This window comes from Acinonyx jubatus, chromosome D2 (genome assembly GCF_027475565.1).
Source record: "Acinonyx jubatus isolate Ajub_Pintada_27869175 chromosome D2, VMU_Ajub_asm_v1.0, whole genome shotgun sequence".
NCBI lineage: Eukaryota > Metazoa > Chordata > Mammalia > Carnivora > Felidae > Acinonyx > Acinonyx jubatus.
In genome coordinates, this window is record NC_069393.1 from 16,270,153 (window position 1) to 16,287,197 (window position 17,045).

A 17,045-nucleotide genomic window follows, 5' to 3' on the forward strand; every position below is an offset into this window, starting at 1 on the left:
GCTCTGACTTTAGAGAGCTGTGCACCTCATCTACATTAGGACCTAATTCTTCTAACCTTCTGGAAGGTTTTGCAGGGGTAGGATCATTGAGGTAGCAGGACTAAAAGGATTAACCAGGCTATGATGCCACACTCAAATTCCTATTCAAAATACATAACTGTTGCTTATCATTTGCTTTCTAACAGTGTAGTTGTGTGTGTGTGTGTGTGTGTGTGTGTGTGTGTGTGTGTGTGTGTGTGTTTTAAATAGGGGTTGCAAGGAAAGAGGAGCAGGGCAAGAAAGGATATGTCATCACTGCTAATGAATCAACCTTGGCACCCTTTCTTCCACCTGTATCCAATTATTATGCAAAGCCTTTCCCTGCAGAGATACTAATCGTTTCAGGTAACAGGTCTGGTAAGTGATCCCTGCCCAAATGGACTCCCAATTCAGGAATGGATGAATGGATGAATGAATGAATGAATGAATGAACAAATGAATAAAACAAAAGTTTAAAAAATTAATTTTTTAATGTTTATTTTTAAGAGAGAGAGCCAGAGTACAAGCGGGGAGAGGCAGAGAGAGAGGGAGACAGAGAATCTGAAACAGGCTCCAGGCTCTGAGCTGTCAGCACAGAGCCCGACGCAGGGCTCGAACTCATCAACTGTGAGATCATGACCTGAGCCAAAGTCGGATGCTTAGCCGACTGAGCCACCCAGGTGCCCCTTAAAAAATTAATTTTACTTTAAAAACTAAAAGCTATCCGAGTAGATGTGGATGTCACACAACATTCATATGTTATGATATGTTATGACACCCAAGCTGCACAGTGCCCTGGGTACACACATACTACCTGTCACTTCGTTTTAGGGATCACATGCTATGTTCCCGACTCCACATCAAAGCTTGAAAGGCAATTTCTGTAAGTTTTTTTTTTTTTTCTGAGAATTCATGGTCTCAACTTCAAACTAGTGACCATTCCTAAAAAGTGTTGTCACTGATACACGCTTTCACGATGGAACTCACTGCTCCCTACTCTGATCCTTCCCGAATGTGTTAAAAATGTGAAGGCCTTGTGTGAACTTCCTGATTCTGAACGGTGAAACCTGAATCGATTTGTTTGCCTTCTGCCGTGCCTTTTAATCTAAGCGACGCCCGTTCGTAGTGAAAGATGAGAGCAAAGGCTTCCCATTAGTCTTGCTAAGAGCCTTGCAATAGTACGTGACCTTAACGTATTATTTCACACGCGCATCATAGACTGAATATGTATTTTAATTGCCTTATGTTTTCATTTTTCACCTAGAATTATATTGACTTCTTTTATTAATATCTTACCTTCTCTTTGTCATTAAAACCGGTTTTCCTTTTGTAGTTTAGTTGCACTGTCTCACTACACTCAGAGCCACCCTGGCTGTAAGCTCATACCCTCTAGTTAGAATCTGAGGAACAGATTGCAATTTACCGGGAGACAAATTGAATACTCAAGGTGTTTGTAACACTGCACCCCACAGAGTATACTGGAGGACATCCACACTTCCACTCCTCAGTATGTAGCATACTAAAACCGTATTAATTGTTACTGCCCTGCAGGGAATGGAACCATTTAAGCACACGGTAGAGAAGCTAACAGAAGGGTGTGTGTGAACGAAAATGGTTACTGCACACCTGCAAACACGTCGACTTCCATGTTACGCCTCACAGAATTAGGTATAATTCCTCCAACCCCTTCACAGGCGAGAAAACTCACGTGCGGAACTTTCGAGAAAACTGCTCAAGTGAGAGACTGGTGGCCCTTGGCCGTCATGATCGGAACATGCCACCGTGTGATTCTGAATCCCATACGCTTCATGTGATGCGACACTGACCCTGGTGACAACACTGACACGTTTTCAGTGCTCATTGCGTGCCTGCATGATCCCACAAACTTCACATACCTGTGTTCTCTCAGTCTTCAGAAATGTGCCGTAAAACTGACACACCAGGACTGACTCAGACAAGGGGGTACGAGGAGGTTTTGTGGGAAAGGCAACATTGAAGCTGAGCACTGCAGCTTTATTAGGAGTTAGCCAAGTGAAATATATTCCAGTGAGAAAGTGCGATATAAAACTATTTTAACGATCCACAGGACATGGATGTGGCCAGAGCATAAACTCTTTTAGTATCCTACGTATCCTAATTTGCTGCTCTCTACAAAATTAAAAAAAAAAAAAAAAAAAAAAAGAACGCCAAGTTGGGCGATTTACTTTTGAAGAAATTACACATTTTTCCTTTGCTTATTAATATGTATGTTAATGTTGGCTTTGTTGTTTTTAAGATAATGCTCAGCGAAATGTGTAGTGAAGCTTAGTAAATTTTATCTTCTTTTTGAAATGAGAAAAGCTGCCCTTGCTGACTTGCTGTCCGCTTTGGTTTTCAACAAGCCATTAAACCCTCACAAAGATCCTGCTATGACTTCTGCTTACTTTTGAGCCCTGGGATCTGAGCTGTTTGAGTCAAGCCCTTGCAAGAAATGATGGCTTAATTATCTCATCTACATAGTTTTTTTCAATCTCCCCCAAACTCTTTCCAAGTCTCTTGGCTGGTACCCTCTGTTGCACCTCCTAAGTCATCACTTAAATCTCTAGGTCATTCCGCCCTTTCCCAGTTGGCCACTTTCCAAAACAAAAGAAAATAAGAAAAGACATTGATACTGCATCAGCGGGATCTTCTGATTCACTGGCCATACATATAATACTAAAAGTAAGCCAATTTTCTAATTCTTGCTTTGATCCTGGGTGCATAGGTTTTCATTTAAAGTCACACTCCTCCCACATCATATTAGATTGGGGTGAAAGCAAAGTTAAGTGTAAGTTCCTCAAAAGCAGGAGGCTTGATTCACGCATGTTTGGATCTCTAATATTTATCAAATATTTATAATGTGGCTGAGCTTGACTTGTGTTTTTTTTTTTTCCTCAGTTAATAAATACCCTTTGATATCCACAATTACTAAACGGTCCCATGACGATTTTGTAGGGCACATCATGACACGGTCTATGGTAGGATAAAATAAATGTTAGGATTTGGAGAGGCATCAAATACTAAGAAAGAATTTAGAGAAATGATCCCAGAAATTCTAAGCCAATTAGATAAAAATTTGTAAATTCTCTAAATTTTCAAAATTTACCAATTTTCAAACAAAAAGAAATTAAACGCTTAAAAATGAAATGCAATTCATAGGGCATAAAATGATTTTAACAGTTTTTAATAATATCTACCAATTTATTGTTGATCAAATGTAATTAGTCTTCTTAGCAGCATTTACATAAATAATCTATTTGTGCAGCTGATGTGGGAAACAAAGGCGGAGGAAATGGCAGATAAAATTATATCCCCTTATAATCTGCAGCCCATTGACAAATTCTTGACACAGGCAGAGTGTGACATTCATCCAGCAACTCCCGTGGTCTCAATGTTAATGCTCTGCTGGAGGGAGAAACAACTTTAGTTCACAATGGCCAGGGCTTCAAGATTCTGGGAGTCTTCTTTAGCATATGAAAAATCTCCTTGACTTTACCTCCCCCAAGTTTCAAGTATGTAATCAATCTCTCCTCACAATCCCTGGGCAACTCTTCCTGCCTATGGGGCCCTGTCCCCATGCTTTAATAAAACCTCCTTTTTGCACCAAAGATGTCTTCAAGAATTCTTTCTTGGCCATCAGCTCTGGACCCCAACACTTTTCAAACCTCATCAAGGTTTGAGGAATAAATATTCTTCCTATGAATATATTTACTATATATGACAATGTCTATTTCATAACGTATGTGCAAGCAAAACTTCTCAGTAGACTAGCAACCCTGAATCTGACACATTTGTCATAAATACAACATGGAAGGGGCAGGTTCTGGTCCAGGATGACGACACTGCAGGCTCCTGAACTCATCTCCTGCCAGGGACGGACTTGCTCTACAGGACACGGGGAACAGCTCCTTCTGAAGGAAATCCTGAGACTAGCTGAGGGACTCCTACTCATCAGGGGATTAAGTAATTACCCCCAAGGGGAGGGGAGGGAAGGCGGAGACACATTCTCTCTGTAATCTCTGCCCCTGGCACAGCAACACGAAATAGGGTGGGGAACTCGAGACTCCCAGCTTCTCCCCAAGGAGGGGACAGTCTGGACCCAACATCGAGCACCCCAATATTCAAGGCTTCCACCACCTAAACATCTAGGTCTGAGAGCAAACGGGGCTCTTGCCCACAGCCCCACAAGACTAAAGAAAGGAACAGTTCCTGGCTGGCTCTCCAGGTGGGGCTCAGCACAGCAGAGGGCACAAAACAGCCCTCCTCCCAGCCCTTCCCCGCAGGAGGCCTGTGTGCTCATCCTGAAGCTGCAGCCAAGGATTAGGGTTCTAATTCTGGATGCATCTAGGACAAACTGCAGTCTTCCCTGGGGAGGTGGAAGCTGGAAGCCGGAAGCCAGCAGATACCTTGTCCTATTCTCCCTGTAGCCCAATCAAAATCACCAGTATCTCCCGGGACTGGGGCTTGTGCGCACATCTGGCACCAGGCAGGGGGTGCACCCGTCGATTGCCTCTGGTAGCCAGTGGGGCTTGAGCTCGCGGGTCCCACAGGAGTGCGCCAAGCAAAGAAAACATTCTTAATCTACTACCCTTCCCAGGGCTCTGCACAGAAGGAGGGGGCAGACACACCCAGCCCCCAGGCCAGGTCAATGGTACACTTTAGAGCTGCTGCCTCAGGGTCTGGCTGTCAGTCATCCTGTAACTAGGTGCTGACCTGGGCCCTTCCCTTTGGGACTCTGACAGGTCCTGGGCCACCCTCCACCACAGGGAGCCACTGAGAACCAAGTGTTGACAACACTGCGGATTTGAGAAGCCATCAAAAGCGAGGGCCGGGCTGAACCACAGGCTTTATCGTCTATTTGGGAGTCCTCTGTGAGGAGTGGGGCAGGTGGTGGGCCATTTTCTCTAACTCACAAAACCAACACAGAGTCAAGGGAAACGAACACACAGACGAATATGTGCCAAAGAAAAAAGCAAGATAAAACTCCAGAAACAGACCTTAAGGAAATGGACGTCAGGGAATTACTTGATAGAGCGTTCACAAGAATATTCATGAAGATGCTCTCAGGGATGGGAGAACATGGCATGGACAAAGTGAGAACTTTAGTAAGGAGGCAGTCAGTGTAGGAAAAAAGAAAGATAAAATCAAAGAGAAAGGCTCCAACACCATCCCATCAAATTAAAATGCTGAAGTTTCGGTTACTAATCGTTAAAAGTGTAAAACTAAGTCATATATGCTCCTTGAGGATTTGGCAAATTACAAGTAAATGCCTACATTTAGATTCCAGGAAAATAATATTCAAAAACATCCAAAAAGGTCAAAGAAATGGCGGAAACAAGAGCCTGTCAGATGAAATACAAAAACGTTGATTTCTACCAAACAGCAATCAGAATACATGGTCTTAGAAGCCGAATGCAGAAAGCTTTAACACCAGGGAGTGGGATGATCAAAGCAGGGGAAAGGAAAGGCAAAAGCCCTAGAAGGTGATATATAATAAAATGTGATTAGTAACTTATGTATCCTCCACGAAAAATGATCTTATGGTAAAATGATAGAAACTTGAGGAAGACAGGGGTGCCCCGGTTGCTCAGTTGGTTGAGTGTCTGACTCCTGATCTCTGCTCTGGTCATGATCTCACAGGTTGTGGGTTCCAGCCCTTCATCGGGCTCTGTGTTGACAGCATGGAGCCTGCTTGGGATTCCCCCTCTCCCTCTTTCTGCCCCTACCCTGCTCTTACTCTCTCTCTCTCTCTCTCAAAAAAATAAAGTAAAATAAAGAAAAAACTTAAAATATTAAGAATGCTGAAAATATTTTAAAAAGATAAATTATAAAATGATAAAGAGAGATATAATAAAGTTTGACTTCTAGTTATTGTAAATGACAAATTAAGGTTGATCTGCTATTTGAGAAAGTGGCAAGAGAATCCTTGAGATAATTGGAAATTTACAACAAAGGGTAAAAAGTGGATTGGAGAAACTGTCTTTAGATTATTAAACAATAATCGATGTAAATGCGCATATGCCCTAGGATGTTCTGAACTTTTATTATATTACAAAACATGTTTTTCTGAGTATTATATACATTTACCACAAATTGGGCTGGCTCTCCCACTGAACTAATCCTACTTTTCGTTGCAGTGTATCAGAGCTTAAATGGGAAACACACAATGCTCTTAATCCAGTTGGTAATAGGTTTGCTCTTTTCCAAGGCTCTGTTATTATTTCCAGATTCAGGAAAAGAAGTACTGTAGGTCCACAGTCACAAGTGACAAAGAGGAAGGACCAACGTATTGTTTTTGGTTTCTGGTGAGGTCACAAGGAATGAAAGAAACAGTATAATGTGGATTAAGTGAATTGGCCCGAATGATTCAGTGCCTGTCTGTCTCAGAAAAGGAAGCGGGCACTCAGGGCTGGTGAAATTAGCCCAGGCTACACAGTAGGTGATAGGAAAGGCTCCTGTAGAAAGTACTCGAGTTTTCTATTATAGCCTCTAGAAAAATATGAACCATATTGCAATAAAGTACTCAGAGTGGTCCTTTTTCTGATTTTACAAGTTTAGTATATACCTTACGAATTTATACCTTAATGTATACGTAAATAAAAACACGAAGATGCTAGTCTAACAACAATTATTTGTACTCCTGAAATCTAAAAGGCTCTGAAAAATTCAAAGTTGTTTTTATTTTATTTTTCACTAAGATTGGTTTAAATCTAAAGCCTGAACTGAGGAGACATGTTTATTCGAGAAACCTGAACTGAAATGTTTATTGGACAAATACTGTGTTTGATGATGAAATATTGGTGTAGAATCCACCAGGGGCATTACCTAATGTACTGGGTATGTATCATAATATAAGTACATAATATTTACATATGTACAGAAATATATATGTAAAATATTATACACATTATATATATTTCCATATAAATATATATGAATAATATAGTATGTAATATATACACATTATGGGTACGTATCAATTACAGGTATCATATATATATATATATATATATATATATATATATAAAATGCTACATACCCACATATGTGTGCATATGCATATATTATATACTTCTATAAAGTCTGAGCTTTGCCAGCACATCTAATAGACTCGTATGATACCACAGGATCCCACTTCAAAACACCCGTCACCTCTACCTAAACATTTTCTCAAATGTGCTGAGGTTGATGATGGGCTCAATGAAATTCCCACTCCACAGTACCCCTAAATTACTCCGACACTAATTCCAACCAACTACCACAAATGTTCCTTTTTGAGTATCTTTGTATTGCACATCATTAGTCCTGAGTTGTGACTGCAGCAGTAAGAGTAATAAACGAGAATTTGAAACTTCACTCCAAGAATAACCTTCCACCCTGAGAAATACGCTCAACCAAGAAAGGTCCAGGACATTACTATGAACATTTAACCAAGGCTTCTGGGTGTTTTCCCCTTTGTTTACTGTAGCCTCACATAGGTTTCATTCTTTTACAGATTTCTGTGTATCTGAATTTATACACGGCTCTTGAAAGCACAAGATGTGAACCCTGGATATACTGACTGTAGATACATGAATATTAGTTAATGATTACTTTCTGGGGAAAAATTACGATTCCCCTCTCTAAGTGGTGTCTCTTCTAGGAAATCAAACTGCTTCATGAACTGAAACATTATCACCTGGGAGTCCTCTCTTCCCTTCCCAGTCCGGGGCAATTGAGGTTCACGTGAACACAGTGCTCTGGTGACTTTATGGTATGAGGGTTGGGGTCAGAGAAGTTTTTTGACATCAACGCTTTCAGTGGAAAAGACACATCATCTCACCTCTAACTCAGGAAGCGGTACAGGGCAGGCACCTGCACAGGATAGCACACAAGACAAGCTATTTAAGACCTAATCAAAAAGCTTCATCCCTGTAAAACTGATAGAAAGTATCCCAAAGATTCAGACTCAAATGGACTTTATATAGCTTCAAAATATATTTTGAAAAGACTACAGTCATAAGTGGCAGTTAGAGAACATGTTGTGCTTAGCTCCTAGCTTCCTTAACCTTCAGCCCTGTAGGAACCAGGAACCTGTTGGTCACAGCACACCTACTTTTCCCTGGAAATGCCCAAACACCACCACCGCCCTGAGCAAGTGAGACCTGACTGATATTCAAGTGGCCTCAGGGTTTGTCACGATCCTTACTGATCTCTCTGCATTGACCACCCATCCCAGCTTTTTCTTTGCTTTTATCCCTAACAAATCCAAATGGTTTCCATTCCAGAATTCTGATTTCTAGCTGTAGGCCTCCTGATACCAATTTCATCAAATGCCCACTCGGTGATCCTATGGGCTTTGTTTCGCCCTTTGTGAGGTTTTTTGCCCTTTGTGATGTGTCTCAGCTCCTCGGTATCTCCAGCATGTGAATAACCAACATCCCAAGAATCCCAATGATTAGACAAGCTGTGGGAAATTCTGGACTTCATCCTAATGGCTTTGAATGACATCTTCTCTTTAAGTGTTCCTTCCTTCTTTCCTTCCTTCCTTCTCTCCAATGCTGAATGTTTCTTCCTCATCCTAATGGCTTTGAATGGTATTTTCTCTTAAAGTGTTCATTCGTCCGTTCCTTCCTTCCTTCCTTCCTTCCTTCCTTCCTTCCTTCCTTCCTTCCTTCCTTCCTTCCTTCCCTCCCTCCCTCCCTCCCTTCCTCCCTCCCTTCCTTTTCCCCAATGCTGAATGTTCCTTCCTCATGCTTGAATCTGAAGTAAAGTGCTGAACCAGGCGCAGGATGTCAGAACTAGCCTGCAGATCTGGAGTGTGCATTCTCTGCACTGTGCCTATCACCCACTAGCTGCCTCGGCACCGTGGGTGAGTGAACAATGAGCTCCCCTCTGCACCCCTCTGATTTACATTAGCATCTGTCAAATAAGCATTCAGATATTTGCTAGATAAAAAGGAAAAAAAAAACGGGAGTCATAAAATATTTTTTAGAATCATAGATTCTAAACTCTGCAAACTCTGAATTCATAGAGAATAAGAAATTATAAGACATCTTAAAGGACCTGAGAGTACCCCATTTAATTACAACTGAATCCGAGTTACAACCTCAAACTTCTAAATCTTAAATTTAGCAATTCTCTTTAAAATGCTGATTATTTGATTTGATTTAAATGTTTAAATTTGTTTAAGTGTTAAATATATTGCAAAGTTTTTTTTTTTCAAATAATTCCACTTCTTAGGGTGTATTTGTTTTTCCTTATTTGTATTGCGATCACGGAACCATTTTAAAGTCCATTTTCTGTCCCTGCCTTTAGTGTCCTAGTTTTTCAGATGCGGGTTTGGCTCTGGTGATGGGGATACTCAGCAAACTAAGCTCAAGTATATTTTTACAGCTTACTTTTTGATGTTCTATGGGATTATAGCCCCCATGACTGGGAGCACTTCTCACACACCAGCTCCTGATATCTGCCAGGTGGGTATGGTTATTCTTCTATAAGCTCAGGAATAACAATTTTATTATACTTAGGTTAGCTCTCAGATGCTTTTTGATAACACAATTATGTATATGCTTATAAATGTGTGTTTAAATATATAACTTGCAGTGGATGACAAGCTCTTTTGTGGTGAGAGGCATGATAGTTCCACGTAGTATGATTTCAGAACAGAACTGCTTACTTGAAAACAATAGCTACCAGAAAACTTCACATATGCTGAATAAGAAAAGAAAATAATAGGACCATAATGGGCTAATTCCTCCTTCTGGGTTTTCTTTAGGCTTAAAAGAGATATATACAGGTAGCTTTATGTATTATGTGATATTAATACGGTAGTTAAATCAGCATGGCCACACGTTAGGAGGGCATCATTATTCCTAAGGGTACAGCCCTCTTTTTATTACCTTCCTCCAGCTATGTCTCTACTGAATTCATATCACCACATTTTCTCTTTATGGCTCTCCCTCGGCTTTTCATTCTTCTTACGTGTGAACAACCATGAAGCTGCTTCTGTTTGTAAAGACACCCTAATAACTCTCATTTATATATCTTACTTTCCTCCAAATTAATATTCATAAATCCGGACTCTAACTAGCGATAGTTCATTTCCATTACAATGAGCATAATCCTTTCATATTTGTCCTTCCTAGCCACACTTTTTATACCTCCTTTTCTCTTTCCCATTCTGTGTACGTGTCCCTAGAAACAGACTTTAAATGCCTTCTCAAAGACTTCCGTGTTCCTTCTGAAAACTCTTTTCAACCTCTTATTGTGAGATTTGTCTTTTTCTCCCTAAAACTTTTGAGTTAACTTTTATCCTATTTTGCACATGAACTTGACTGAGAAAGGATCCACTGGGTCCTGTGACCCTACCTCTCCTAGGTCTCAGTCAGGTAGTTCTATATTTCAGTCAAATATAAAAAGGTCACGGTGCCCCTATGTGCTTGTGATAACGAATCTCCATCTTACGAAGAAAGGTTAACTTCTTCAAATCTCAGAAAGATGAAGTATGCTTGACCCTTGAGTCACATGGGGGCTTAGGGGCACCAACTGTCCCCACCATCCACTCTCCTCAGCCAAAATTCTGTCTATAACTTCTGACCACCCCCCACCCCCCAAAAAAATTTAACTACTAATAGCTTACCCATGACTGGAAGCCTTACCAATGACATAAACAGTTAACACATATTTTGTAGGTTATATGCATTATATACTGCATTTTTACAATAAAGTTAGAGGAAAAAATGTCATTTAAAAAATCATAAGGGAGAGAAAATGCATTTATAGTACTGTACCATGTTTATAAAAAAAAAAAAAATCCACATGTAGGTGGACCCATGCAGCTCAAAGCCACGTTCAACTTTAACTTGTTCATGTACATGACCTACAAATGCCTAGGGCTGAATACAGTAATATAAAGCTGCAATATTATTCATATTTCTCTCCTTTTTTGTAAATATCTGCTTTTTATGTTTCAACTAATGTGATTTTCTGGACTTTTTCTAAATTGGTCAGACTCTTCAATATGTGCTCCCATAAGCTGATGCATTTTAATTTCTTTTTTTTTTTCACATTTATTTACTTTTGAGAGACAGAGACAGTGTGAGCGGGCGAGGGGCAGGGAGAGAGAGGGAGACACAGCATCTGAAGCAGGCTCCAGGCTCCGAGCTGTCAGCACACAGACCAACGCAGGGCTTGAACTCACGAACTGCAAGGTCATGACCTGAGCCAAAGTCAGATGCTTAAAGGACTGAGCCACCCAGGTGGCCCCTCCAATACACTTTATATAAAATAATGACATCTCAAACACAACACACAACTCCTGACATAATCTGACCAGAGCAGGGCAAAAATAATTTGTTTCTTCTCTTCACTAGTTTTGGACAACACACATTTATTTACATTTTTTTTTCTTGCTCCAGGGAAGATTTGAAACAGATTTTATCAACTTTGTCTAATAGATTATTTTCTCAATATATTGATACTTTGTCTGTGTAGATTATTCACAGACTTAGGTCATTATTTGTTTAGATTAACTTCAAGGTAATTGAGGACTTTTGTCACATGATGATCGTTAGGGTTATTCTCTCTCAATATTTCCACACAGAACTGACTTTACTAAACCCAAATATAAAATCTTCTATTTAATACCTTTTCACTTGAGTGTTAAATTACAACACTTTAATCAAATTTGCTCCATGCATCTGATTCGTTTATTTTATTTATATTGAGAGGTCTGGGTGTCCTTTTGCCTTAATCTGGAGAAAACTAACTGGAATAACAGTTTTTTTTTGTTTGTTTGTTTGTTTTTTAATGTCATTTTTCCTGAAAGGATTTGAAATTCATCCTCCCTTTTAAGTTTTCGCGGCTGGTCTCCTGGAGTAGAAGTCACAGGAACCGAAGCAAAAGGACAGCAAGTGTGCTTTGCAGTTGCCCCTGTAGGGGCGACCCTCATGGGACCCCGCTGTGATGGCATAATTATGTGACTGTCACCTAGCTTAGGGAGTGGGTTTGCCCACAAACTGAGAACGTAACAACTTTCAGGGAGTCTCCAGAGAGACAACACGTATAATACTCTGTGCTACTGGTATGTCTTTATATAATACAGTCACTTTTGTGTGAAAGTGAGATTTAAACAATGAGTACAGGCAATTGTAGACAAATTCAATGTAAATGAAAACACTAGGATCAGCATCCGTAATTGTTTCTAGAAAATATTTGACTCAATGTGTTATGGTTTGTCTTGAGTAGAGGGAATGGAACGATTTCAAATAACTGGAAAGTTTATAGTCCATATTTGGTAAAAGGCTGAAAAAAACCATGTTAGTTGTAACAACAGAAATTTCACATTCGGTCAAATAGCTTGTCAATCAAAAGTAGTGGAGAATTTAGGGAAGAACCTGTTTGATTTCACATGAGGAGATGTGAGCAATTTTTACACCCATTTTAATCATAGTGAGCCTTTTCTGAAAAGTGTAGAAATAAACTTTTATCTATAGCAATTATAATAGAGATACCTAAGTAGTTGATTTATCTTTTCATATTCTACTTTCCCATATTCTTTTTTTTTTTTGTTTATTTATTTTTGAGCGCAAGAGACAGAGACAGAGCATGAGCATGAGTAGGGGAGGGCAGAGAGAGAGAGGGAGACACAGAATCCGAAGTGGGCTCCAGGCTCTGAGTTGTCAGCACAGAGCTTGACGCAGGGCTTGAACCCACGAACCATGAGATCATGACCTGAGCCGAAGTCGGATGCTCAACCAACTGAGCCACCCAGGCATCCCTCCAATTTCCCATATTCTTATCACTAATGTTCAACAAGATGCGCTTAGGCCACATATTTCATGAAACTTTTTATCTTATTTCCATCTCTTTTAGATGATTTAAGTTATAATGATACTTCTTCCATTGATATTATAACATTGTTTTCCTATACGTGATCAACAGCTGGCATTGAAAAAGAGTCTCTATTTTTTTAAGATTTATTTTTATAAACATATTGTGTTTCGTTGAACGCTGACCTACAAGAACTATGAGTGAACCATCCCTTTTCCCTAATGAGAAAGGAAGAGCCAGAATTAAGAACTGTTGTTTTTATCTAGAGGGGACCCAAGCTGTGGGGGTACAGATACTGCAAGAGGAGAAGAGGGAGATTTAAAGCCGCATTTGTCGAGCTTCATTCTTTTTGACGGGCTATGTCAGAATCAGGGTTAGCACTGACTGAAACTCCAGTCAGAAAAAAAGTTGTAGACTTGTGAAGGAGGCTGTGTGGAGGACAGAACCAAGCTCTGAGTGATAGTTCCTCAATTGTAATAATTTTTAATGATGTCAAAACGGTAGCGGTAATGTTTGAATACTTGGCTAATTGGACTTAATCAGTTAAACAAGCTATCATGTTTAAAGCTCTCCTTAATGAAATCTCTTTAAAAATCCATCATCCCATGTAGATCAGTGCAAACCCAGAGAAGGATTTTCAGAGGAGTGGGCAACTCCCATGAAGGCTAACACAGGAAAGTTTTATAGATTCAGCAAGATGGGGACACCACTGAGAAGCAGACAGAAATGGCTTGTCTGTGATAGTTTCATATACATGGAACGTTTTGCATACAGGAGATAAACACATCAGAAAGAGAAACCTAACAGCCACAAATTAGTGGCCTTGCAGACAGAAGATACAGGTGACTGCAGGGTGTGATGTGGAAATTAGGAGAAAGAGACCAAGGACAAGAAAGACACAAAGCTGAAACCATGTCTTGTTGTACAAGATGGTTTCCATGTGCAATTTCTTTCTTTTTTTGTTTTTCATTTTTCTTCCTCCCTCCCTCTCTCTCCCTCCCTTTCTTTCCTTCCTTCTTTCCTTTCTCTTTCTTTCTTCTTTCTTTCTTTCCTTCCTCTTTCTTTCTTTCTTTCTTTCTTTCTTTCTTTCTTTCTTTCTTTCTTTCTTTCGAGAAAGAGAGAGAAAGTGCTTGAGTAGGGGAGAGGAGCAGAGGGAGAGACACAGAAGCAGCTCTCATGCTCTCAGCATGGGTCCTGGCAAGGGGTTCAATCATCTCATGAATCGTGAGATCATGATCTGAGAGAAAATCAAGACTCAGATGCTCAACCCATTGAGCCACCCACCTGCCCCACATGGGGAAAAGGAAGGAAACTACAACAGGCAGAAACAGCAGAAGCTGAAAGGAAGGACGTGACTCAAAATATGGAGATGCTAGGGCAAAATCAAGGGAATCTCCACATCAAGGACAGATGCATTAAGTGTCTACTGCTGTGTAACAAGTTGTCCCAAACTTAGAGGCTTAACAACGACAGACTTATTATCTCAGTTCCTGTGGGTCAGGAATCCTAGATTGGCTAAATCTGCATTGAGCTTTCTGGGAAGGCTGCAGGTGACCACATGGACTGTGGCTGCAGTCTCCTGTGAAGGCTGTGCTGGTGGCCGTGGACACGAGTGTAACCTCAGCCTCAGTCTCTCGCCATCCGTGCTTCTCCACCATGCTGCTTTTACAGCCTGTCCACCGACCTCCCCCAGAATGAGCAGTGCTGACAAAGAGCCAGCGAGAGAGTTCCAGGGAGGCTGCCACTGTCCTTATGCACCCTAATCTCACAAGGGACACTCCATCACTTCAATTGTAGCCTGTTCATTAGAATCATCAATTCGTTATGTCCAGCCTACATCCAAGAGGAGGGAATTAAACACGGTGTAAGTACGGGAGGCAGTGGTCATACCTGGCTATCACAGAGCCTGCCTTTCCCTGTAGACATTAGTAAACACCTCTGAATTGTGCTGTAAACAATTTTACAGTAACAGGAATTGGGGCATCTTAATGGCTCAGTCAGGTAAGCCTCTGACCCTTGGTTTTGGCTCAGGTCATGATCTCACAGATCATGGGTTCAAGCCCTGTGTCAGAGTCAAAACTGACAGCACAGAACCTGCTTGGGATTCTCTCTCCCTCTCTCTCTGCCCCTTCTACTCCCCCCATGAATAAATAAGCTTAAAAAAATTTAAACTAACAAAGTAACCAAAGCTAGCGGAGAAAAATGAACCTAGAAATGTGGGCGGCACATGAGAAAACAATGCTGAATTAGAAAAATGAACAGAATGCTAATCCAATAATATAATCCAATAATATAATGATTTAGATACATGAGATAAAGAAGAAAGAAAATATAGAGCTGTTCTGAGGTGACTAATGGAGGGCAATCTCACTGTATACTTCAGTGAGGCCAGGGAAAAAGAATTCTGGCAAAACAGTAACACTTCTGCTCAATGGCTCAGTCTTACAACCAGAATTAGGAAGATATAGCACATAAAAATACCAGAAGGGTACAGGCTGGATGTGATCATGGTGTTTACGATGGTTCTGAGAAATAAGAAACTTCTCTCAAAAATTAAACATAGGATTTGGCATCAACTGGGTAGGAGTTTGCGAATCACACAACACTTTCAAGAATACTAACTATGCACTAAACCCCGATAGTGTTCCAGGCATAATTCTGAATATTTTAGTTCTCTCATTTAATTAGAACATTAATTCAAAGGAGTGTTATTATAGAAGGCATTGTGTTCAACTTCCTAACACCATCATTACCCCAGTAGATTAATTTAAGCCAATTATTGTAACTCCCACTCCTTTGCTGACTGGGTTATGATCCATGTTTGGAGAATGATTTCTGAGAAGTTTGCCACAGTCGTCTGGAACAGGCATTTTCTTTCCTAAGAGAAAGTCAGTGGGAAAAACAAGATGTCTCTTCTACTCAACTTTGTCAAGTTTGCATACAACATTTTTAAAAACTCTATCTTGTCATGAGTCAGGAAATGAACCGAACACCAAAGATGAGAAGTATTTTCTCATTATTTTTTTGCTTTCCTTAATGTTACATTAGTTTCAGATGTTCAGTGTAGTGACTGGATGGGTCTATGTGCCATGCGATGCTCTAGTCATCATACGATGCTGTGTTTTATACTTATCAATTCTATAGTAATACTTTCAGAATCAACGCATTCCGAGATGAAAACATCTTGCCAATTTTCAATTTTGCAAAAAAAAAAAATCCAGAATTTATATTTAAAACTCATTTTCCTTTCCTTCTTTTTTTTCACTAATTCTGAAAGGAAGAATGTTGAACAGAATCCCAGATATGTGAACTTTTTTTTCTCTTTTCTTGTAAGAAATAAAATTATATATATATATGCCACAGCCCTTTCACCTCTACACAGAGAAAGATATGCAAAAATGGAAAGCCAGTAGACCAGAGCTATGAAATGAATGACTTGGCATCTGTGGCAGATATCTACTCACCGCCAAACGTTTACCCAAAGAAAAACATTCTCTGTCAAATTTTATTAGAGTTTGCACCGAACAAGAAAAAGGTCTCTTAGGAATATTTCTTGTTTGACAAGAAATGAACACAGTGTCATTTTGTTTTCTGTTTGTGGAAAGGCAAAAACAAACACTTATCCAGTAATTGTGATATCTTCGGAGTTCAGACACTCTACCTATCAAAACTAAGCCGTGGGATAGGCTACAGGATCAAGTCACAACTGCAGCTACCCACCGCCGGTTCCTAGGTATTCCGAGAGGCAAGATGCGGAGCTGAGGAGGTGCGGGGGTGTCAGTCCTGACAGCAGTGGGGAAATGAAAATGAACAGCACGCTCACTGCAGCATGTGAGAGCTTGCCTGGTACAATGTGGTGCACTAGGACTCGGTCTCTGGAGAATTTGAGCTGTCATCTCTCCGAACACGGTCACTCGTGGCCCTCCTGTTTGCTATTCTGTGGGTGACTGTTTAACTTCGGATTACTTTCAACCACGCGGCAAACAGTTACTGGAGGTCTACTGTGTGCAAGCTATTGTAATAGGTGGATCCTAATTCCAGGCATTTCTGCATTTCCCCCTCCTCTTGTTTGATGTTATCTAAGAGACGCATTCATTTTGGGCAGTGCACAGATCTAAACAGAGGATGGCAGGGGGAGTCAGAAGTTAATGTGAAATCTTTTATGTCCAAGGATATGTGAACTCTAAGTAGCACAT